Here is a 23,538-nt window from a genome sequence, read left to right as displayed (position 1 = left end):
TGATCTGCGCCTGGCCGCCACCAGTCCCCACACGCTCTGCCGCATTATGAGCATCCTTCTCCTGAAAATAACAGACGAGTATTGATGAGTGAAAATTGCACATGGACTCTCTTCGCGCACGGCCCACCCCAACCAGAGTGGGACATATCAGGGCTCCAATGCCTCCTCACCCCATTGCCGCTGAACACTCACACAAAGGTACTAGGCCTGCTCCCCAACCCTCTCTCCACAGTCCCCTTGGACACATGCTGCCTACATCACATTAGGCACCACACAGTATATCCTTCCATACCCAAGGAGGCGCAAGCACGTGGAGCGCAGAGGGCAGCAGATGGTTCGTTGCCATGCCACCTTGGAGCTCCCCTCCCACCATCTCATCACCCTGACTTGGACATGTCCTAGAGTTCAAACACAGTGCCTAGGCACAACTCCTCCAGGTTGCCCCCAAACCAGTCATGTGGGACTCAGTGTTACACATGCTGTGGAGGCAAATCACATCTCTTCATCACCCTCTCAGGCTGACCTCAGCATGGGCAGTATCTGCTGGCCCACCCAGCAAAAGATAAATGCCGTCAATGATTCAATGCAGTCACTGCACTTAGACTTGGGGGATGGGGGTGGGGGGGGGCAGCAGGGGGTAAGCCGACCTGCTGGGTTACATGGCCAATGCCGACATGGTCCTCATCCTGCCAGAGCGCAACAAGTCGTTGAAGCACTTGCGACACTGGATCCTGGTGCGCCGCACCATATCGCGGGAGCTCACCACCTCCACCACCTCCTCCCAGGCACATTTTGTCATGTTGGGGGGGCCTCCTCCTCCCATCCTGGGGAACCAGCACCTCCCGCCGTGCTACCACCTCCTCGAGGAGGGCAGCAAGGCAGTCATCCGAGAAACGAGGGGCACACTGACACCCCGCCCTATCCTCCGGCCTGTCCTGTCCTGTCCCACTGCCCTAGCCTCTAGCCTCGCCTGCTCTGCTGGCCTACCCTCCGGACTGGCCTGCTCACCAGAAGCCCTCTGGTGAGCCCTTCCACTTGCCATTGTGAGCGGCCTTGCAAAGGCTGCCAGCGTTTCAGATAAACAGGCTGCTGGGTCGCCATTGGACCCTGTGGACAATGCACTCCTGCCCACTCCCGCTCTCCTTGGGAGTCGGGCATTACGCTGGGCTGGCCTTAATTGGCCCGTCTGCATAAAATGGCCACGCCCACTCCCACTTCACCCCCCCCGACCAACCTCCCCCCACCCCGCCCCCCCACCCCCCACCCCAAACCCCCCCACCCCCCCACCTCCCCCCACCACCAAACAGAAAATTCTGCCCAATATTCCCCAAAATATTTTTTAAAACATCCATTCTCACACCAGACAAAAACTGACACTGTCCAAACATGATGATAGATGACCAAACGCATGGTCAGAAAGTATAGGTTTGAGCATATCGGAGCTCTCCACTTACACACACATTCTGAAAGCTACAGATGAGAAATCTCCAGCTGAATGTTGGAAAATGCGCTCTAACCTGACTCCTTCATGAGGATTTCTAGCATGTGTGTCCTTAGCATGTTTCCTATGTTTCTAGAACTCAAGAGGATGGATTTTGCCGCGGGCTCCAGGACTCCAACGTCGGGACTAAATGTGGATCTCGAGCCCACACTTAACAGGAGCGACCTCCGGACAGACCTGCCTCTGCCTTCACCATCCTATTCAGGATGCTGGGCGGGCTCTGGATTGGCAGGTTCTGTTGAAGGATCATGAGGACTCGAAACGTCAACTGTGTTCTTCTCCACCGATGCTGCCAGACCTGCTGAGTTTTTCCAGGTATTTCTGTTTCTGTTTTGGATTTCCAGCATCCGCAGTTCTTTGCTTTTATCAATTAAAGGGTTCGTCGTTCAGGAGCCTCAGCAGGCTTGCCGGGAGTGGTAGGTGCTACTGAGACAAATCGGAGACCATGAGGTTGCCTCAATAATGGAGGCTGCCTTGGAGGCACCCGTTGCAATTAAAAAACTGTGGAAGATCAAAGCCAGTAACACTCCTCGAGGCGGAGGGGAAACCCCTCTGGAGGATTAGTTTGACCTTAATGTCCCGCCTTTCTTGCCCGCGGCCCTGCCATCCCTGCGCACACTGGGAGGACACCCCGCCCACACTGGGAGGACTCTCTGCCCACACTGGGAGGACTCTCTGCGCACACTGGGAGGACTCTCTGTGCACACTGGGAGGACTCCCCGCCCACACTGGGAGGACTCTCTGCACACACTGGGAGGACACCCCGCCCACACTGGGAGGACTCTCTGCGCACACTGGGAGGACTCTCTGTACACACTGGGAGGACTCCCCGCCCACACTGGGAGGACTCTCTGCCCACACTGGGAGGACTCCCCGCCCACACTGGGAGGACTCCCCGCCCACACTGGGAGGACTCTCTGCACACACTGGGAGGACTCCCCGCCCACGCTGGGAGGACTCTCTGCACACACTGGGAGGACTCCCCGCCCACACTGGGAGGACTCTCTGCCCACACTGGGAGGACTCTCTGCACACACTGGGAGGACTCTCCGCACACACTGGGAGGACTCTCTGCGCACACTGGGAGGACTCTCCGCACACACTGGGAGGACTCTCTGCCCACACTGGGAGGACTCTCCGCGCACACTGGGAGGACTCTCCGCACACACTGGGAGGACTCTCTGCACACACTGGGAGGACTCTCCGCACACACTGGGAGGACTCTCTGCGCACACTGGGAGGACTCTCTGCGCACACTGGGAGGACTCTCCGCACACACTGGGAGGACTCTCTGCGCACACTGGGAGGACTCTCCGCCCACACTGGGAGGACTCTCTGCCCACACTGGGAGGACTCTCTGCACACACTGGGAGGACTCCACGCCCACACTGGGAGGACTCCCCGCCCACACTGGGAGGACTCTCTGCGCACACTGGGAGGACTCTCCGCACACACTGGGAGGACTCTCTGCGCACACTGGGAGGACTCTCCGCACACACTGGGAGGACTCTCTGCCCACACTGGGAGGACTCTCCGCGCACACTGGGAGGACTCTCCGCGCACACTGGGAGGACTCTCTGCGCACACTGGGAGGACTCTCTGCCCACACTGGGAGGACTCTCTGCGCACACTGGGAGGACTCTCTGCCCACACTGGGAGGACTCTCTGCGCACACTGGGAGGACTCTCTGCGCACACTGGGAGGACTCTCTGCCCACACTGGGAGGACTCTCTGCGCACACTGGGAGGACGCCCCGCCCACACTGGGAGGACTCTCTGCGCACACTGGGAGGACTCCCCGCCCACACTGGGAGGACGCCCCGCCCACACTGGGAGGACTCTCTGCGCACACTGGGAGGTCTCCCTGCGCACACTGGGAGGACTCTCTGCCCACACTGGGAGGGCTCTCTGCGCACACTGGGAGGACTCTCTGCACACACTGGGAGGACGCCCCGCCCACACTGGGAGGACTCGCTGCATACACTGGGAGGACGCCCCGCCCACACTGGGAGGACTCTCTGCATACACTGGGAGGACGCCCCGCCCACACTGGGAGGACTCTCTGCGCACACTGGGAGGACGCCCCGCCCACACTGGGAGGACTCTCTGCGCACACTGGGAGGTCTCCCTGCGCACACTGGAAGGACTCTCTGCCCACACTGGGAGGACCTTCTGCGCACACTGGGAGGACTCCCCGCCCACACTGGGAGGACTCCCCTGCACTTCTTTTGAAAAGATGTCTTGAGTCTCTTGGAGCTAATGAATCCCTACTAGGGAAACGAGACAGAACCTCACCAGAAATGTGGGAATGCTGACAATGCAACATTCCCTTGACAAATTTCATGGAGAGAGCGGGATGGAGGCAAGTCCAAAAGTGGCAGCACACGCAGCGAGTTGGGAGGTGTAGGGGAGCATGGGAGGGGTGGGGTGGCTGGGGAGGGGAACACAGGAGGCGGTGGTGGCGAATCAGTTCCTCGTGTACCAACCCGTCAACCCAACAACCCAATTTGGTTCATCGTTTGGCTGGTGGAAGAGAGTGGAAATGTTGCAGTGAAGTGTTAGCTTAGATTAGAAGCTCAAACCCTTCTGCGACACTGAACCAGCAAGAGTGGAGAAAGAAGCCAGAGGACGTGATCAGTAATTCAGATGGCGGAAGGAAGCTGAGGTAATAGTGGGGATAAACTTCCACTGGCTGCAAAGAATGTTTCCCCCTCAAGGGATCTAGCCAGGAAATCTCTTCTCCTCCTCTTGACTCCTGCAAGTGCTTCTGATGGATTAGGCTGACGCTTGGCCCTGACATGGCTATGCCACTCCCCGTGTGCTGCAGGCTGTGTGTAGGAATTCCTAGTCTTTCTACAGGATTTCCCACCACAACGCAGCAAGTTCTTGCTGAGCTGAGCAGCAACATTGGCTGTAAGCCACGGTTTGGAGAAACAGTCAAAGACGGAGGGAGAGTGCCTCTGTGGTTGGTGAGCTGGAGTGTTTGGGCAAAGGGAAGGTTGCCTTTGTGAAGAGGGCAGGGGAGTAACCCTGTGACGAGAGTGTGTCTGTTCCAGTAGCTTTCAGGGAAGAGGTGCCTGGTTGGTAAGTTCATCACAGAATGATATAGCACAAGGTAGAAATCCTAACTGCATAAAAAAAAAGCACTTGGATATGCTCTTGAAGCAAAAACCTAGAGGCTACAGACCAAGGGATGGAAAGTGGGATGAGGTTAGATTGCTTTTTTCCAGCTTGTACAGTCCTGATGGGCCAAACGGCCTCCTTCTGTGCCATAAATCTTTTACGTTTCTATGTTTTTGTATGTTTCATCCCGTCATTTCTGTGCCAGAAGACGTACAGATGACTCTTCATTTTTCACCGCTCATGTTTCAGGCGAAGAATCTTACAACTGTGAAGTTAGGAAGCGTTAAAATGAGAATGCAGCCCTTTTCAATGCGAGAATTGAACAGTTTCTGGAGAAGTATGCCCCCCCAGTGTCCCCAGAAATGGACGTGTCACTGGGTATAGGGGTGAGGCAGAAACAGAATTTGGGAGGAGTGTTCACAAATTCAATGTACCTACCTAGTTACAGCTTTGGAAGAAGATCGCAAGTCAGTATATAACACCGAGAGTTGAGGGAGGGGTTCGTGAGCTATCATTGATTTTCCCTCTCCCTAGAGACCAGTGAGTCAGTTAGGGAGACGGCAAGGCTTCAGACCTGGGCACAAATACACCTGCAACAGGGCATATTAGGACCTTAAGGAAAGCTATATTGAAAACTGCCCCGGATAGAGGCAGAGATATGTGGTTAATTATGGTACAAGGAGTGGTAAGAAATTGACCATTAGCATCTGAAAATGGCACTCTTTTCATTCACGCACTATAAGTAAGCGCTCTGGTTTATAATCATGCCCCGTCTCACTAGAGTCCTTCCGTATGCACAGGAGAATGGCGGTGTGGTCCTTGTGGGACCACAGTATCCACTGCAAACATGTTACATTCCCCCTGGGTCTGGTTATCATTGAACGAGAGAATGGGCAGTAACCACGCATTCCTGATTATAAATGACGTGAGGTCCACTTACAGGAGTGACTGGTGATAGTCAGTTCAAGAGAATGTTTGTCAGAGAGCTGTCATGTTGGTAACAGTAATCTATAGTCACTGAATTTTAGATCACCTACCACCACCTCCAGCGAGTCAGTTAATTTGACAGCACTAGACTCGATGTCTGGGGCCTTCCCATTTGTATGGATAAGTGCTACACTGGGTAGTGAATGGAAAATCACTTCTACCATGGAAAACAGCAGATACAAGGCCAAAGTCCTCAGCACAGAACACTGAAGAGTATAGCATTGGTTGAGTCTAGTTTCAGGCATGGCTGTGTTACCCTGCATGGCCAACACTGATTTGACAGGTTTACACAAGAGGTCTTTCCTTGTGTCAGCCTTGGCCTGGTTAATCTGGTAGCAGTCTTACCCTTTGAGTCACAAGGTTCTGGGTTCAAGACCCACTCCAGGGCTTGATCACAAAAATCAAGGGTGATACCCCAGCACAGTACTGAGGGAGTGCTAAATTGATGGAGGTGCTGTCTTCCAGATGAGATGTTAAACCAAGGCCTTGTCTGCTTGCTTGGGTGAATGTAAAGATCCTATGGCACAATCTCAAACAAGAGAAGGGGAGTTATCCCCCAGTGTCTGGGTCAGTATTTATCCCTCAATCCACATCACAAAAAGAGACTAGCTAGTTATTATCACATTGCTGATTGTAGGAACCTGCCACGTGCAAATTGGCTGCTGCATTTCCTACATTATGACAGTGACTACACTTCAAAAGTATTCCATTGGCTGTAAAGCGTTTGGTAGCTGCGAAAAATGCGATATAAGCGTAAGACTTTTTTCTGTAGAGAAAAGGAGGGGGGAATAAATGAAGTTCACTGGAGCACCACACGGAGGAGCGGAAGACAGTGTCATGCCAAGTCAAAATCCCAAACACATCAAGTTCTTGATTTCAAGCACTCAGGATGTCAAAGGTCAAATTACTTGCCTATGGACAGAGACAGGGGGTCAGAGGTTAAATGGATCCTACCCAAATTGTGTGTCCTTTGTTGGCAGGATGTGACATTGGCAGATACTCAGAAGCTGGTCGTCTGTAGTAGGCAGCGGTTTGCAGCAGAGGGTATTTTGAAAATAGTGTTAAAAAATTTACGAAGGAGCAAAACGATAGTTTACTTTAGGCAGAGACGTGAATTGAATTTAGGCATGGAGCTAACATGACCCATTGGTAGCTGATTGACTCCCCAAGGGAAGGTCTAACCCCAGGGCTGCCTTTGATTTTAATTTGCTTACGCCCCAAGCTGCTAGACCTCCTCGACTCCCAGCTCAGTTGTTGGGTGGAGTTTTACACATAGTTGAAACCTCTCAATTCACTGGATGAAGAAAAGTTGAAGTGATCCAAGTCATCTCCATTACATTTTGCGACAGAAGAGACGGCAGCACAGCGGTAAAGTGGCCAGACTAGGAAACCCAAGGTCCAGGTAATCCTCTGGGGACAGGGTTTCAAATCCCACTACGGGAGCTGGTGGGATTTAAATTCTGGAATTGAAACATAATCTCAGTAATGGTGGTCCTCAATTGTTCTAAGAACCCACCTGGTTCCCCAATGCCCCTTTGGGGAAGAAAATCTATCATCCTTACCTGGTCTGGTCTGGTCTACACATGGCTCCAGACCCACAGCAACATGATTAGCTCTTAATTGTCTACTGCAATAGTCTAGCAAACCACCCAGTTCGCCAACAATTAAGGATGGGCAACAAATGCAGGCCTTGCCAGCATCAAAACAAAAATACCTGGAAAAACTCAGCAGGTCTGACAGCATCTGCGGAGAGGAACACAGTTAACGTTTTGAGTCTGAATGACTCTTCATCAGAACTAAGGAAAAATAGAAAAGAGGTGAAATATAAGCTGGGTTAAGGGGGGTGGTGGGACAGGTAGAGCTGGATAGAGGGTCAGTGATAGGTGGAGATTGCGAAAAGATGTCATAGACAAAGAGGTGTTGACGGTGGTGATATTAGCTAAGAAATGTTCTAATAGGTGACATTAAGGGTAGAAAGCAGGATGAGCAAGGTGCAGATAGCCCTAGTGGTGGGGGGGGCAGCCCTTGCCAGCGACACCCACATCCCACGAAAGAATTTTAAAAATCTATTGACAGTACTCCAGAAAAAGACCATCCATTCCCCAGCCTGGAAAACAGAGGCATTTGCAGAACACTGCAGTGACAGAGAAAAAATCTTACTCAAAACACAATCAACAATTAGTGGGGGTCCTGTTTCTCTTCTGTACAAAAGTACCACTGAATCTAATATTATCACTTACCATTTTATATGCCTGTAAGAAAGAAAGACTTGCATTTATATATCGCCTTTCACAACCTCAGGACGTCCCAAAGTGCCTTACAGCCAATCAAGTGCTTTGTGAGTGCAGTCACTGTTAGAATGCAGGAAACACAAAAGCCAATTTGCCCATAGAAAAAGCAATATGACAAATGACCAGATGATCTGTTTTTGATGTCAGCCGAGAGATGAATATTGGCTAGGACCACGGACAACCCACCTGCTGAAAGATTTTTTACATCCACCTGAGACAGCAGATGGAGCCTCAGTTTAAAGTCTCATCCAAAAGACACCATCTTCCTCCGTCCTGCACTATCAGCTTAAATTTGCGTGCTCAAACCTCTGGAGTGGGATTTGAGCCCACAACCTTGCAGTGCTATCCACTAGTCACGGCTATATCAAAACCTGGAGGGTTCAGTTTGCTTTTCAGTTTCCTAACACTTCCACAGCACAATGATACTCTCGACCGTGAGAGGTGGGGAGTTATTTTACAAGTTTAGCTGCTAGTGGGGAGCCTTGAAATAAAGCTCAGGGGTTTGGACGGCACTGCCAATGTTATTTTCAGCCTTTAAAATGAACGGTCGGATAATTATGGCGTGTTGTCAAAAGACAATTAGCTTTCCCTCAATATCATGACTCCATAAACTACCGTCAAATGTTTCTCTCCATCCTGGATTTTTAGTAATTTTCTTTTTATTTTGGGTAATACATCCAAGGAAAAGCAACAGAAATGCTTTATCTCTTTGTTGTGATGTTTCTCTGTATTCTTCATGTTTCTGTGCCTTTCATGTGTGTTTCTCTGCCTTCTTCCTGTGTATTTCTTCACTTTTCTCTCTGAATTTTCTGAATTTTTCCATGCCTTTTCTGAACTCCTTCTCCTCTGCACTTTGTTGAGTTTCTCCATTTCTCTCTGGATCACGTTTCTGTCTTTTCTTTTCCCTTGGCTGCCTGAGATGAAATGAGTTGCATGCCTGCTTTGAAATCGAATCAGTGAGATTCTTAGGGAAGATATGACCTACATGTCAGCAATTTGTACAATGCACCATTGCCATGAAAAGCTTGTAGAAACAGGTCTCTGTCTGAAATCTTTTCCAGATCTGTCGTTGGGGTCTGTGTTCCTGTAGAATACAGACAATAGGAGCTTGTGAATGTCCTGGGCGAGTCATAAGCTGCTCAAGCACAACATCGAGAAGACTGTAGCGGCATGGCTATGAGCTCCATTCCTTTGCTACTAATTCCACCCTCCTCACCCACCATTCTCTCAGCTATGCACAACCCTCGGGCTTCTCATTTGACCTCGGACAGAGCCAAAGACCCCACACTCCCTCCTGCGTGCCCCCTCCCCCAAACCACCACTGCACCCTATCTGCTTCCTTACAAAGATTACACACTTCCGAATCTGCAACATCATCTGCCTGTGCCCCTGTCTCAGCTCCTCTTGGTTACCTCCCTTCGATTACTCAAAACCTTTCCTTGCTGCTCTGCCAATTTCACACAGTGAACACAGATTTACTGATTTTTTTGATCAGGTGAGAGCTGGACCTGTTTCGCACTAGGACAAAGATCACAACGTACAAGAGGTAGGTACCTTGTAGCATAAATCAGGGCCAATATGATCTCCTGTACTAGCTTTGATCGTTAATCGTATATTAACTTTATGTAAGCGGTGGGCATAAACTAGATTCAATTGTGCCCGTATAAAAAGGGGCAGACTGAAATGATGGTTATTGGGGTAGGAGGTGCATGTTTGTAATGTGTACCCCTATAAATAAAGGCTTATAAAAGTGTGTAAAGATTGGTTCCGGTTCTATCCTTCAACTGGCTTTCTGAAGTAGAACATAGTAGCAAAGAAATGTTCCCTAACAATGTCTGGTTAGGCACATAAAATATACTAAATAAGATCACAATATAATATTTACCTTATCTCCATTGTAACTTGAATATCAACACCTGTCTAAATAAACACCAAGGCCTGAATTTTACACTCCCCCACCCCCCCTGCCCCCCAGTGGGTTTTTAGGTGGATGTGGGGGGTGGTGTAAGAAATTGCAGAGACAGGATTCCCTCTGGGTTCTCACCTGCCCTGACCTCGCAGCAATTTTACACTGGGGTGGGCAGGGCCTTGGCCAGGAATCCCACCCTTGCCCCAGTTGAGACCCTTAAGCAGCCAATTAATAGCCACTTAAAGGCCGTTTCCCGCCCAGCCCCAATTTTGAGGCTAGCGGGTGGATTGAATCTCCAAGGGGGGAGCCCAAAGTTAATCCAAGTTAAATCTTGGACAGGGAGTGGGCTGGGTAGGGGGTGGGGGGCCTCCATCAGAAGCCTCCTTCTGGCTGGGGGCAGCCCCCCAGAAGGCCCAGTGCCTGCCAAACCTCCCTCCCCATCTTCGGACTTCTCCCCCAAAGGAAACCCAATCGTAACCCCCTCACGATGCCCCAGGTCTTCCCTACCCTCTCCGCCCTTGGACCACCTTTTCCTCGGATTCCCAGACTTGGTCTCAGGCCTCCCAGTGCACTTCTTCATCCGGCCACTGCTGTTGCAGGAAGGATTGGAGAGCTGCCTGCCAATCAGATTGGCCAGCAGGTGTCTCGGGGTGGGGGGGGCTTCCTCCCGAATGAGGGGCGGAAGTCCACCTATTGCCAATCAACACTTGTTAGAGTGTAAAATGGCGGCGGGGCTGTAGGAGTGGGCGGGGATGTGTTCCCTGCCAACTCTTTGGATGGTGAGGGGCGAGCCCCCGCCATCCTAAAAATTCAGGCCTAAGTGTCAGAAATGTATCCGTGGTCTGACCCATCACCACAGCCAGTAAACTTTGGTTGGTACTTAATCATTATTGCTGCGCTTTAACTTTCTCCTCCTAATACCATGATCTCCCTCTTATCCTCCTGCATTTAGTCAGTCTGGTATTTGATAGGAAGGTTGATTATTATAAAAGGGTTTCCGAGGGGCTATCCAAAAACATTGTACAAGAAGAGACTTGCAAAAGGAAATGTTAGCAGCCATTTCCCAAAGGTACTTTAGAGTTTATCAAGTGTGCTGTGATAGACAGGAAGTACAAGAGGCTGTATATGAATAGAAAATAAGTCCTACTGATAGGGACTAGCTAAAGTTTTCGATTGTTGATCAGTGGTAAATAAGTTTCCCAATAATAGTTTAAAATCGAAATAATTTAGCACCAATGCAGGAGGAACTTTCATTCAAGGTGCTGGGGGCGGGGATGGTGGGATTTGCCAGCATTAGGCCCTCTTAGCTCAATCATGCAGCAGAATCAAGGACATCTCAGGCCCAATCCGTAGTCTGTCATGAAATGTTTTTGATAGCCAGGACACCACAAGCGGCTTCAGAAACCCAGAGGAAAATCGGCCAGGATTCCCACTCAGTTCAGCGACTTCTGCCACCACCCCCCACCCTACGAACACCTCCCCCCACCCCTCCAACATACCACAGTTATTACTGAAAATACCTGTGTGCAGATGTCAGTAAATGACTGAATCTGGTTTGAGTACAGAGCCTTCTTAGCCCTGAAGCCAAATCACCTCCTGGCATTCACTGTCGATGTCCCCACATCAATAATGACCACTTGGGCAAGTTGTGGGCAAGCGGTTGCCACTTATGGAGCTATATGACAGCAAAGAGTCAGTGCCTTCAGGAAAAGGGGGGCAAGGAGCAAACTGGCAAGAACAAAAAAAAAAGGGACACGTACCAAGGCATGAACTCCCCACGCATGCTGCCGTGCCGGGTTTAAAAGATCAACTAGATAAAGGATATATTTAAAAACAAAAAGCTACTGCAGATGCTGGAAATCCAAAACAAAAACAGAATTACCTGGAAAAACTCAGCAGGTCTGGCAGCATTGGCGGAGAAGAAAAGAGTTGACGTTTCGAGTCCAACATGACCCTTCAACAGAACTGAAGTATAGTTAGGAGAGGGGTGAAATATAAGCTGGTTTAAGGTGGGGGGCGGGGGGAGAGAGAAGTTGAGGGTGGGGTGGTTGTGGGGACAAGCAAACAGTGATAGGAGCAGATAATCAAAAGATGTCACAGACAAAAGGATCAAAGAGGTGTTGTAGGTGGTGATATTATCTAAGTTATTCCTCTGACACCTTACGTCACATCAACAATTTCCAGTTCCCTGGCCCCAACCACTTCCTCTTCACCATGGACGTCCAATCCCTCTACACCTCCATCCCCCACCAGGATGGTCTGAGGGCCCTTAGCTTCTTCCTTGAACAGAGGCCCGAACAATTCCCATCCACCACTACTCTCCTCCGTCTGGCTGAACTTGTTCTCACACTGAACAATTTCTCCTTTAACTCCTCTCACTTCCTCCAAATAAAAGGTGTGGCTATGGGTACCCGCATGGGCCCCAGCTATGCCTGTCTCTTTATGGGGTATGTGGAACATTCCTTGTTCCAGTTCTACTCTGGCCCCCTCCCACAACTCTTTCTCCGGTACATCGATGATTACTTCGGTGCTGCTTCATGCTCTCGTCGGGACCTGGAAAAATTTATTAATTTTGCTTCCAATCTCCAACCCTCCATCATTTTCACATGGTCCATCTCTGACACTTCTCTTCCCTTCCTTGACCTCTCTGTCTCAATTTCTGATGATAGACTGTCCACCAATATCCATTACAAGCCTACCGACTCCCACAGCCACCTCGACTACAGCTCCTCACACCCCGCTTCCTGTAAGGACTCCATCCCATTCTCTCAGTTCCTTCGCCTCCGTCGCATCTGTTCTGATGACGCTACCTTCAAAAACAGTTCCTCTGACATGTCCTCCTTCTTCCTTAACCGAAGTTTTCCACCCACGGTCGTTGACAGGGCCCTCAACCGTGTCCAGCCCATCTCCCGCACATCCGCCCTCACGCCTTCTCCTCCCTCCCAGAAACATGAGAGGGTCCCCCTTGTCCTCACTTATCACCCCACCAGCCTCCGCATTCAAAGGATCATCCTCCGCCATTTCCGCCAAATCCAGCATGATGCCACCACCAAACATATCTTCCCTTCACCCCCCCGGCGGCATTCCATAGGAATCATTCCCTCCGGGACACCCTGGTCCACTCCTCCATCACCCCCTACTCCTCAACCCCCACCTACGGCACCTCCCCATGACCACGCAGAAGATGCAACACCTGCCCCTTCACTTCCTCTCTCCTCACCGTCCAAGGGCCCAAACAATCCTTTCAAGTGAAGCAGCATTTCACTTGCATTTCCCCTAACTTAGTCTACTGCATTCGTTGCTCCCAATGCGGTCTCCTCTACATTGGAGAGACCAAATGCAAACTGGGCGACCGCTTTGCAGAACACCAGCGGTCTGTCCGCAAGAAAGACCCAAACCTCCCTGTCGCTTGCCATTTTAACACTCCACCCTGCTCTCTTGCCCACATGTCTGTCTTTGGCTTGCTGCATTGTTCCAGTGAAGCCCAACGCAAACTGGAGGAACAGCACCTCATCTTCCGACTAGGCACTTTACAGCCTTCCGGGCTGAATATTGAATTCAACAACTTTAGATCTTAAACTCACCCTCCCCCCATCCCCACCCCGCTTCTTCCCCCTCCCTTTTGTTTTTTTTCAATAATTTATATAGATTCTTCTTTTCCCACCCATTTCCATTATTTTTAAATCTACAACTAATACCTTGTTAGTCTTTCCACCCCACCCCCACTAGAGCTGTACCTTGAGTATCCTGCCATCCATTCTTAATTAGCACTTTTCTTAGATAATATCACCACCTTCAACACCTCTTTGATCGTTTGTCTGTGACATCTTTTGATTATCTGCTCCTATCACTGCTTGCTTGTCCCCACAACCACCCCACCCTCAACTTCTCTCTCCCCCCGCCCCCCACCTTAAACCAGCTTATATTTCACCCCTCTCCTAACTATACTTCAGTTCTGTTGAAGGGTCATGTTGGACTCGAAACGTCAACTGTTTTCTTCTCCACCGATGCTGCCAGACCTGCTGAGTTTTTCCAGGTAATTCTGTTTTTGTAAAGGATATATTTGTTTTGCAATGTGTTCCCTCGTGATGAGCACCCACATCATACTGCACTGAAGCCATGCTTTATTAAAATGAAGTTATGAATTTACTGGCTGGAAACCACTAATTGGATTTTTAAAAAAGACCAAAGCCACATTCGAAAGACTTGAAATCACAGTCAAAGATGGCCGAACATTTGCATCACTATACCTTCTATATTCCAAAGCCATTGACATTGAAACAATCTATCTGCAAAGCCACATCAAGAACTATTGTCTTGAAGCAATATGAATGGGAGCCATCTCTTATCCCATTAGCAAAGTATCCAGACAGTTAACTGGGCACTCAACTGAGTGGAGACAAACAATTAGACATAATCACTTGGACATAATCACTTGGACAGCGGGATTCTGGCTGTGAAATGAATTTGTCCAGATATTATCCAATCCTGTAAGCCGTGCACCTCAATCCACTACATCACAACCATATTTGGGCTAACTGGGCATTTGGAGAGAGGTCATGTGACAAACCAGTATACCTTTCTGTGTTTAAACAACTGTTTTCTCTGAAGACTAAGACAAGCAAATGAGACACTGAAGAAGCAAGTGTTCTTTGTGGGTCTCTCTCTCTCTCTTCCTCCATCCAACTTGCAAGTTTTGAACCCTATCTGCTGTTTTTGACTCTTCATGTGCCACAGACAGAGATTTTAAAAAGAACTCAACTATGCAGCTGCGATCTTCAGGCCACAGCACGTAAACAGTTAGACACTCGCTGAATTGGCAAATATATCTGAAAAAACTTGTTGAGGTCAAACGGAGGAGTGGGAGAAGAGGGGAGCCATCCTATCCCTCTTTTTACCAGTACCTAAGCGTATTATACACAATCCCAAAGATTGAGGCATTATTGTTATATTTTACTGTAACATGTCATGTGATGCTGATTGAAAGCTTCGAGGAAACCAGCCTGGCTCTGGTCAATCTTACAAACACCTTGTAGCTAGTGAATGATAGTGATTCAGGAGAAGGTGACTAAGTGTTGGGAAGGAGAACTACTCAAGCAGGAAATTCTTGGGAATTGAGATAATGGTGGCAGCAGAGGGAGGGGAGGAGGGAGAAGAAGTGATAGTGCTGAGTAAAGGTAAGTGATCACCCTCAAATGTTCTCCTTTTTCAAATAGTTTCCCTGTCCTGCTTCATTAACCGGAGCGAGATCTAGCAGCGAATCCTCTGTCGTCGGACGTACAGATCATCCTGGATGCATTCAAAGAATTCCTCCCTATTTTAACACAATCCTTTAAACATACGTACAGGAAAAGACCTACTGATTCAACTAGCCTGCCCCATATCATTGTGATGTCTTCTGCTTCATGATTCATTCTACAACCCAAGCCACATAAATCTCAAAAAGCCTGGAAGATTCCACTCTGAACACTTTAGGCATTGAAACCAGCCCAGGAAACCACCTGGCCCTGAGCAATGTTACATGATAACTACCTCTTCTGTTAGGTGATCTCCAATCCAGCCAGAGATAGGTTCAGCTTGCTCGAGGATATTACAGTGAATTAGCATATACCACATGAGTGGACAACCTGATCCATATCATATTCCCTGGGGAAAGAAGAACCACCTGACATTCAACTTAGAACTGCTCTTCCATAACTTGTAAGCATGATCCTTGATCCTCCCCACCCTAGTCAATTAAAAAAAATTGGTCTATGCCAGCCTACTTTAGCAAAGTAATCATTAGAAGGACAAAGTAAGCCTCCATTAGTGAAACAGCAAATTATTACAGTGCGACTGACAAAAATTAGATTTTACAATAAATAAGCCTATTGGTCCAAAAGATATGAAAAGGACTTCCCTTAACACCAACTTTCACATCTTCTGAACATCCCAAAGGGCTACATTGCCAGCAACCACTTGTGAAGTGTAATCACTGTAGTTACGTAGGCAAAGATTCACTCCCCCCACCACTGGCGCACAGGAACAGCAGTGTGTTCCATTTCTCAAGATGCATTGCTGGAACTCACCAAGGCTCCTTAGACATCACCTTCTAAATCCAAAACCACTACCATCTAGAAGGACAAGGGCAGCAGACACATGGGAACACCTCCACCTGGAAGTTCCCCTCCAAGTCACTCACCATCCTGACTTGGAAATATATCGCCGTTCTTTCACTGTCGCTGGGCCAAAATCCTGGAACTCCCTCCCTAACAGCACTGTGGGTGTACCTACACCACATGGACTGCAGCAGTTCCACCACCTTTTCAAGGGCAGTCAGGGATGGGCAGCAAAAATGCTGGCACATCCCACATCCCACACCCACATCCCATGTATGAATAACAAAAAAATGTGTCAGCCAATTCGCCTAAAGCAAGGTCCCACAAAGAGCAATTAGATGAGTGACAAGTTAACTTGTTATTCAAGTAACAACCTATAAGATCTTAGCTGATGGTCTCAGCTCAAGGCCAGAATTTTCCCCTCTGCGATTTGGGGGCGGGGCCCACTCGCCATGGGGAAAATGACACGGGATGATGTTGGGAGGAACCTCCGACGTCATCCCAGTCCCTTTAAATATTCATGAAGGCGGGTGGATAGCGAAATCAGCTGTCTGGCCGCCGACCTGTCAATGGCCCATTAAGGCCATTGACAGGCTCATTAACCTTGTTAAAGACCCTGCCCGGCCAACCTTAAGGCTAGCGGGCAGGCCAGGAGCCCCAGTGGGTTCCAGATTATTAATGAAACTTCATCCACTGGCGGGATGAAGTTTCATGTCCGTTTTTTAAAAATTTTATAAATTTTATGTGTTAATAATTTTAATATTTTTCTATTTTTAGAGTTTACTTACCTCTCACTAATCTCCCTGAGACAGGACTTTGCCTCAGGGAGCAGAGTGCACTTTGACAGTTGGGGATTCCCTCCCCCCCTGCACAGGACGCTTCCTGTCGGGCAGGCCGCTGGACGGGCCTTAATTGGCCCGCCCACTCAAAATGGCGGCAGGCCCTGTTTCGGCGGCGGGGGTCAGCTGTCTGTCCACCGCCAAGCCGGTGGGGCCCGCACGCCCATCGAGGTAAGAATTCTGCCCCAAGTGTTTAGGCAATGCAGGATAACAGGCATTGTACTTCTGTTTCCCAGTGTCCCTCCAAATGTTTCCTGGTACCTAGGGGAACCTCTATAACACAGATAAAAGCAAAATATTGCAGATGCTGGAAATCTGAAACAAAAACAAAAATACCTGGAAAAACTCAGCAGGTCTGACAGCATCTGGGGAGAGGAACACAGTTAATGTTTCGAGTCCGTATGACTCTTCAACAGAACTAAGGAAAAAGAGAAATGAGGTGAAATATAAGCTGGTAGAGTGGGGTGGGACAACTCGCAGACACTTCCTCCTACCTCCCCCTGGACCATGACCCCACCACTGAACATCAAGCCATTGTTTCCAGGACTGTCACTGACCTCATCTCCTCTGGAGATCTTCCCTCCACAGCTTCCAGCCTCATAGTCTCCCAACCTCGGACGTCCAGCTTCTACCTCCTACCCAAAATCCACAAACAGGACTGTCCCGGCAGACCGATCGTGTCAGCCTGTTCCTGCCCCAAGGAACTCATTTCTTGCTATCTTGACTCCATTCTCTTTCCCCTTGTCCAGTCTCTTCCCACCTACATCCGCGATTCCTCTCACGCCCTACATCATATCAACAATTTCAAGTTCCCTGGCCCCAACCGCCTCCTCTTCACCATGGACGTCTAATCCCTCTACACCGCCATCCCCCACCGGGATGGTCTGAGGGCTCTCTGCTTCTTCCTCGAACAGAGGCCCGAACAATCCCCATCCACCACTACTCTCCTCTGACTGGCTGAATTTGTTCTCTCACTGAACAATTTCTCCTTAAACTCCTCTCACTTCCTCCAAATAAAAGGTGTGGCTATGGGTACCCAAATGGGCTTCAGTTATGCCTGTCTCTTTATGGGGTATGTGGAACATTCCTTGTTCCAGTCCTACTCTGGCCCCCTCCCACAACTCTTTCTCTGGTACATCAATGACTGCTTCGGTGCTGCTTCATGCTCTCGTCTGGATCTGGAAAAATTTATTAATTTTGCTTCCAATTTCCACTCCTCCATCATTTTCACATGGTCCATCACTGACACTTCCCTTCCCTTCCTTGACCTCTCTGTCTCAATTTCTGGTGATAGACTGTCCACCAATATTCATTACAAGCCTACCGACTCCCACAGCTACCTCGACTACAGCTCCTCACACCCCGCTTCCTGTAAGGACTCCATCCCATTCTCTCAGTTCCTTCGCCTCTGTCACATCTGTTCTGATGATGCCACTTTCAAAAACAGTTCCTCTGGCATGACCTCCTTCTTCCTTAACCGAGATTTTCCACCCACGGTGGTTGACAGGGCCCTCAACCGTGTCCAGCCCATCTCCCACACATCCGCCCTCACGCCTTCTCCTCCCTCCCAGAAACATGATAGGGTCCCCCTTGTCCTCACTTATCACCCCACCAGCCTCCGTGTTCTTAGGATCATCCTCTTCCATTTCCGCCAACTCCAGAGTGATGCCACCACTGAACACATCTTCCCTTCACCCCCCCCGATCCGCAGGGATCATTCCCTCCAGGACACCATGGTCCACTCCTCCATCACCCCCTACACCTCAACCCCCTCCTATGGCACCTTCCCATGCAACCGCAGAAGGTGCAACACCTGCCCCTTTACATCCCCCCTCCTCACCGTCCAAGGGCCCAAACACTCCTTTCAAGTGAAGCAGCATTTCACTAGCACTTCCCTCAATTTAGTCTACTGCATTCGTTGCTCCCAATGCGGTTTCCTCTACATTGGAGAGACCAAACGCAGACTGGGTGACCACGTTGCAGAACACCTTCGGTCTGTCCACAAGCATGACCCAGACCTCCCTGTCGCTTGCCATTTCAACACTCCACCCTGCTCTCATGCCCACATATCCATCCTTGGCCTGCTGCAATGTTCCCGTGAAGCTCAACGCAAACTGGAGGAACGGCACCTCATCTTCCGACTAGGCACTTTACAGTCTTCCGGACTTAATATTGAGTTCAACAATTTCAGATCATGAACTCTATCCGCCATCCCCACCCCCTTTCCGATCCCCCTTTTTCCAATAATTTATAATTTTTTTGCAAATATATTTTTCTTTTCCCACCTATTTTAAAATTTATTTCGATCTATTGTTCCATCTTCACCTTTTAGCCCATTTCGATCCCTTCCTCCTACCCCACCCCCACTAGGGCCATCTGCCACTAGCTTGTCCTGCTTGCCACCCTTAATGTCCCCATTAGCACATCCTTTAGATAATATCACCACCGTCAACACCCCTTTGTCCTTTTGTCTATGACATCTTTGGCAATCTCTTCTTGGCCTCCACCTATCACTAGCCCCATATCCAGTTCTACCTGTCCCACCCCCCTCTACCAGCTTATATTTCACCTTAGTTCTGATGAAGAGTCATACAGACTCGAAACGTCAACTATATTCCTCTCCGCAGATGCTGTCAGACCTGCTGAGTTTTTCCAGGTATTTTTGTTTTTGTCTCTGTAACACAGAACTTGAAGAAGTATTGCTTGTTGTTGAAAAAGAGGTATTAGAAAAGAATCTTTAAAACATATTAAAAATAGCTTGAAATAAATATATTGCAAAGTTTTTATTACAGCAGTGTTGGTAACAATTGGATCATTCTATTCACACTGCTTTTGGTTCAACTAAGTTATCAACGCAAGGATCTGTAAGACTACAGCTGAATGTCCAGCCATAAATAAGAAGTTTCTCTAGATTGTTTCTTAGGTTAATAATGGTGAAGAAGTCAATTTATAATTAATGGATGTGCAAAATTATGCTGACACTCAGGCCTTCTCCCTTTATAGAACCCTAAGCTCTTTCATCCATAAATAATGTGTGGATTTGTCACTGACAGTCGCATCTAAGTATCTATCAAACCTTCCAAATCATGGGAAAGTTGGGTGAACAGCAATTCAGGAATTCCATGTATCAGGTAGGCCCTGTAAAGCACTAAGACCAAAGAGAAAACTTTTCATCTAATTAATCTAGAAAATGATAAGCCGAATAGCCACATTAAACAATGGGAACAATAGCAACACATTTAATACATGCAGTAGTAGATCACCCTCACAGTTAATGATCAAATTACATTTTATAACCAATAAATAATTATCAACTAAAGACGCCTTAACATTTTTCACCACATTTTCGTAAGACTACCAAAAGCACTTACGTGGATGAAAGTTAATTGTCAGTGAGAGTTTTTGTTGAGACAATTTCTTTTTAAAGATATTCCTCACCCAACAACCTCTGCATCCCACCCCACCCCGCCTTCTTGACAACATTGGCTTTCTCAGTCAGAAGGGGTAGGTTGAAAAACTGGTTCCGTGCAATAACTTTCCTGAGGCACAGTTGGAACTGTGCACTGAAGTCCTAATGACGTGCTATGCAGCACTTATTCATTGAAAAAGTACATTTTTATACCTGCTTTTAATTTATTAAAGTTTGATTTTGGAACTGGACACTTTATACCCTTGTAAAATCAATAAATCTGAGCTCTTCTAAAGGACCAGTCTTTGAATATTGCAATGCTGTCTTGACCCTTTAAAACCAGGTTCGAAAAATTAAATTCAATTTATGCTCAGTGGGACATCAATCTCATCATATTGGCTGGCTTGATGTCAGTCAATTACAAAGTGAATATTGGCACCAGTTTTCAGCTGAAGAGTTAGAGGAGGGGGTAGGACTTAAAGAAAACATACAGTAAAGAAAATGTATTTACATAATCAACTACAAACAGGATCTATTTGTACAGCACACTGCAGCAACCTATCTACTCAGTAAACGGAGTTTGTTAAACAGTGTCTCAAACTACAACAAAGGGACTCCCAACAACATCAGGATTATGCAGCAAAATTCTTTGAGCGTAAGATTGATACATAATGAAAATTGTGAGCCTAAAATCAACCCCAGTCACTTACAGCATTGTAGTCCCAGGATGATGGATGGAGCATTAATCTATTATTTCCACTCTGGCCAACACTTGTGCCATCACTATACGCAGCCAATTAATTATTATAATCTTCAGATTTTGACGAGGGGATATTCAATTTGGATAAAAACTGACATTGGAGTTAAGCTGAGGGTAGAAAGGATAGGAGATTGTCAGGACAGCATGCTTCACCCTGGACTGAAGACCAAAATGTTTTTGTCAGGTAAGATGATCCAATGATGCGGGGAAGCATTGCATACTTGTTATTTTTTTATTATTATGTAAAGGCATATTTTATTGATTAAAACAAGTGGTTCCAATTATAACAATCGTTACTCACCATGTTCATCTGCCGCAAGGGAGAAAGCTTTCTGTGACTTTTTATTTAAGAATTGTTACGATTTCAAGTTTGGCACAGATACTGTCTCAGGGATCAGTGGTATCAGTTGCTCCCGGGAGCTATCGTTCTCTGATTGGAGTTGACTGACGCTGTCCTATGATTATTTGTATGGCAGCATTACCCAGATTTTTAACAATAGTGTCCCCTTTCTGACCTGACCTGGATATTGATGTCTTTCATATGTATACTTCTTCAATTTCCCTGCAGGGTAGACCGAGCCAACTCTTGGTGAGACAAGGCTGGATACAAATTGTTAAGTTCAGTTATTCACAGCAAATGTACATACAGAATAACAGTTGTTATAATTGGATTCCAATCAATACAATGTGTCTTTGCATAATCATTCAAAATAATAAACTATCCTTCCCCATAACCTTATTTGTTTGAAACTGAATAATACTTTGCATTTTGGTCTTCAGTCTAGGGCACAGGGCTCTTGATACAGTCTCCTGTCTTTTCTACCCTCAGCTTGACTCCAGTGTCAGCTCTTATTCAAGCCAACCAAACCCCCTCAACAAAGCCTAACTTGACAATGACTCATTGCATTTAACTGATGAGAGTTGTTGCAGCAGTACTGAATGTGAAGGCTCACTAGAATGCTAGCCTTTCATTGTCTGCAGCTCAGATGGCCTGTCTGAAGATTAATCAATACCCCCCCAGCCATGCTCTCATGTGAATTTAACTCCACACAGCTATATTTAGATATTTAGTTCCATAATATTTTAACAGCTTTTATACCAAGTGTCCCCTCCCCTGTCATGAGGGTTTAATCAGAAAACTCAAAACATGACAAGAGTGACGTCCAATTATCTTGAGGTAAACCATTTTACAGCTTTTGGACTGATATAAATCTATAAACAATTGGACCTTATAACTGCTGCTGATGTATTACATATTTATAAATAAGGGTGCCTATTTGAACAGCTGATAACTGGCAGCACTGAGCTGGAACAATGTGTAGTAAAAAGCTAGTTAATAATTCAGATAGAGTCTGGTGATATGCGTAGCTGTTAGATAAAACTGCAGAGAGAAGAAAAACAATTTAGATAATCTGTCCTTTTGTGATTTAAATCAGTGTAATCTGTTATGGATTGCCTATCAGTCAGAGAATCCATATCTGCAGTGAGTTACAAGGCTTGAACAATTCAGTTAATGTTATACAGGAATTATAAATGTCTTTTGAGCCTCAAAGCTAAATTGTAGCCTTGAATTTCCAGTGTGGCAATGAATATATTATGCATTGAACACATAGCTCCTTAAAGTGAGATTTGTTTCTGCTTCCCATTGCTGAGTGAGGCTTTAGTGGTCTCTGAAATAATGTCATACCTGTCGTCCCAACGAAGCGATTTAAACAGGCAGTCAGACCCTGCCATATGTCTAACCCCTTTAACGTCTCCATTATCTGTCACATTTTACAACATATAAAACTATTTTTAAAGGAGGTATGTATTCTTAATAATCTTCCATTCCAGCACACAATCACCAGCTGAGAGGACCTAACACAACCTAAGCCCAAGTTTTTGTTGCTGCCGTTGTCTAAGCAGATGGGTGGATGTGCCCGAGAGAAGACTGGAGTGAGAATTTCCCTGAGGTTCCTTTGCTTCCTTTTGTCTCAACACCTGGCCTTTGCTTAACTCACCATCACGACTGCACAGCTGAGATCAGTGACCCAGCTTTTGTGAATCTTACCTCTCTGAGGCTGTAGTTTCTGTAACTTTCCCCATCATGCAGCCCACTCATTCCAACTTCTTCGGTTAGATGTGAGGCTTCTGATCTCTCCTCAGTTCTTAATTCGTTTTGACAATGGCTGCTGGGGCAGACGCCATGTCATCTGTGATGCTCGCATAGCTTGACATCATGAATGGAGGTCTAACATTGGACTCCTGGAAAATTGTTTTCCAATTCATACTGGAGTTTATTAATCAACACGGCCCTGAATAAAGTACACACATTTTTTCACAGGACTAACACTGGCCACTACTGATGTGTAATAACATTAGTTAACTACCCTTTAGTAATTTAAATAACCCCAACTAGTCACAGGTCATCAATTAATTAAGTAAATATTTGGCACTAAGCAAGGGCTGAGCACTTTTCCTGGCAGCAAAACATTTGAGATGTACTGGACAATGGTTTAAGCATTCAAATTTTGAATTGGAAATATAATTTTTCACTCTGCATGCTCTAACTGAACCTTACCTGATCATTAAAATATGATCTACTCTCAGCTATCAACATAAAGACAAACACTTGCTGCGCTA

General features: G+C 47.4%; 1 long non-coding RNA gene across 1 annotated transcript in view; it reads right to left on the bottom strand.

Annotated features, from left to right (window-relative positions):
- Positions 1-8,528: 8,528 nt before the first annotated feature.
- The window catches only part of LOC144691260 (uncharacterized), a 122,605-nt gene continuing 107,595 nt past the window's right edge, over positions 8,529-23,538 (bottom strand). The window contains exons 2-3 of the long non-coding RNA XR_013579074.1: positions 22,967-23,160; positions 8,529-8,838 (exon numbers count right to left, since the gene is read on the bottom strand). This is a non-coding gene — a long non-coding RNA (uncharacterized LOC144691260). The remainder of the gene's footprint in view (positions 8,839-22,966; positions 23,161-23,538) is intronic.

The sequence above is a fragment of the Cetorhinus maximus genome, chromosome 15 (assembly GCF_964194155.1).
Source record: "Cetorhinus maximus chromosome 15, sCetMax3.hap1.1, whole genome shotgun sequence".
Classification (NCBI taxonomy): domain Eukaryota; kingdom Metazoa; phylum Chordata; class Chondrichthyes; order Lamniformes; family Cetorhinidae; genus Cetorhinus; species Cetorhinus maximus.
Note: the sequence above shows the minus strand (reverse complement) of the source record. Positions and strands in the feature narration are given on the sequence as shown.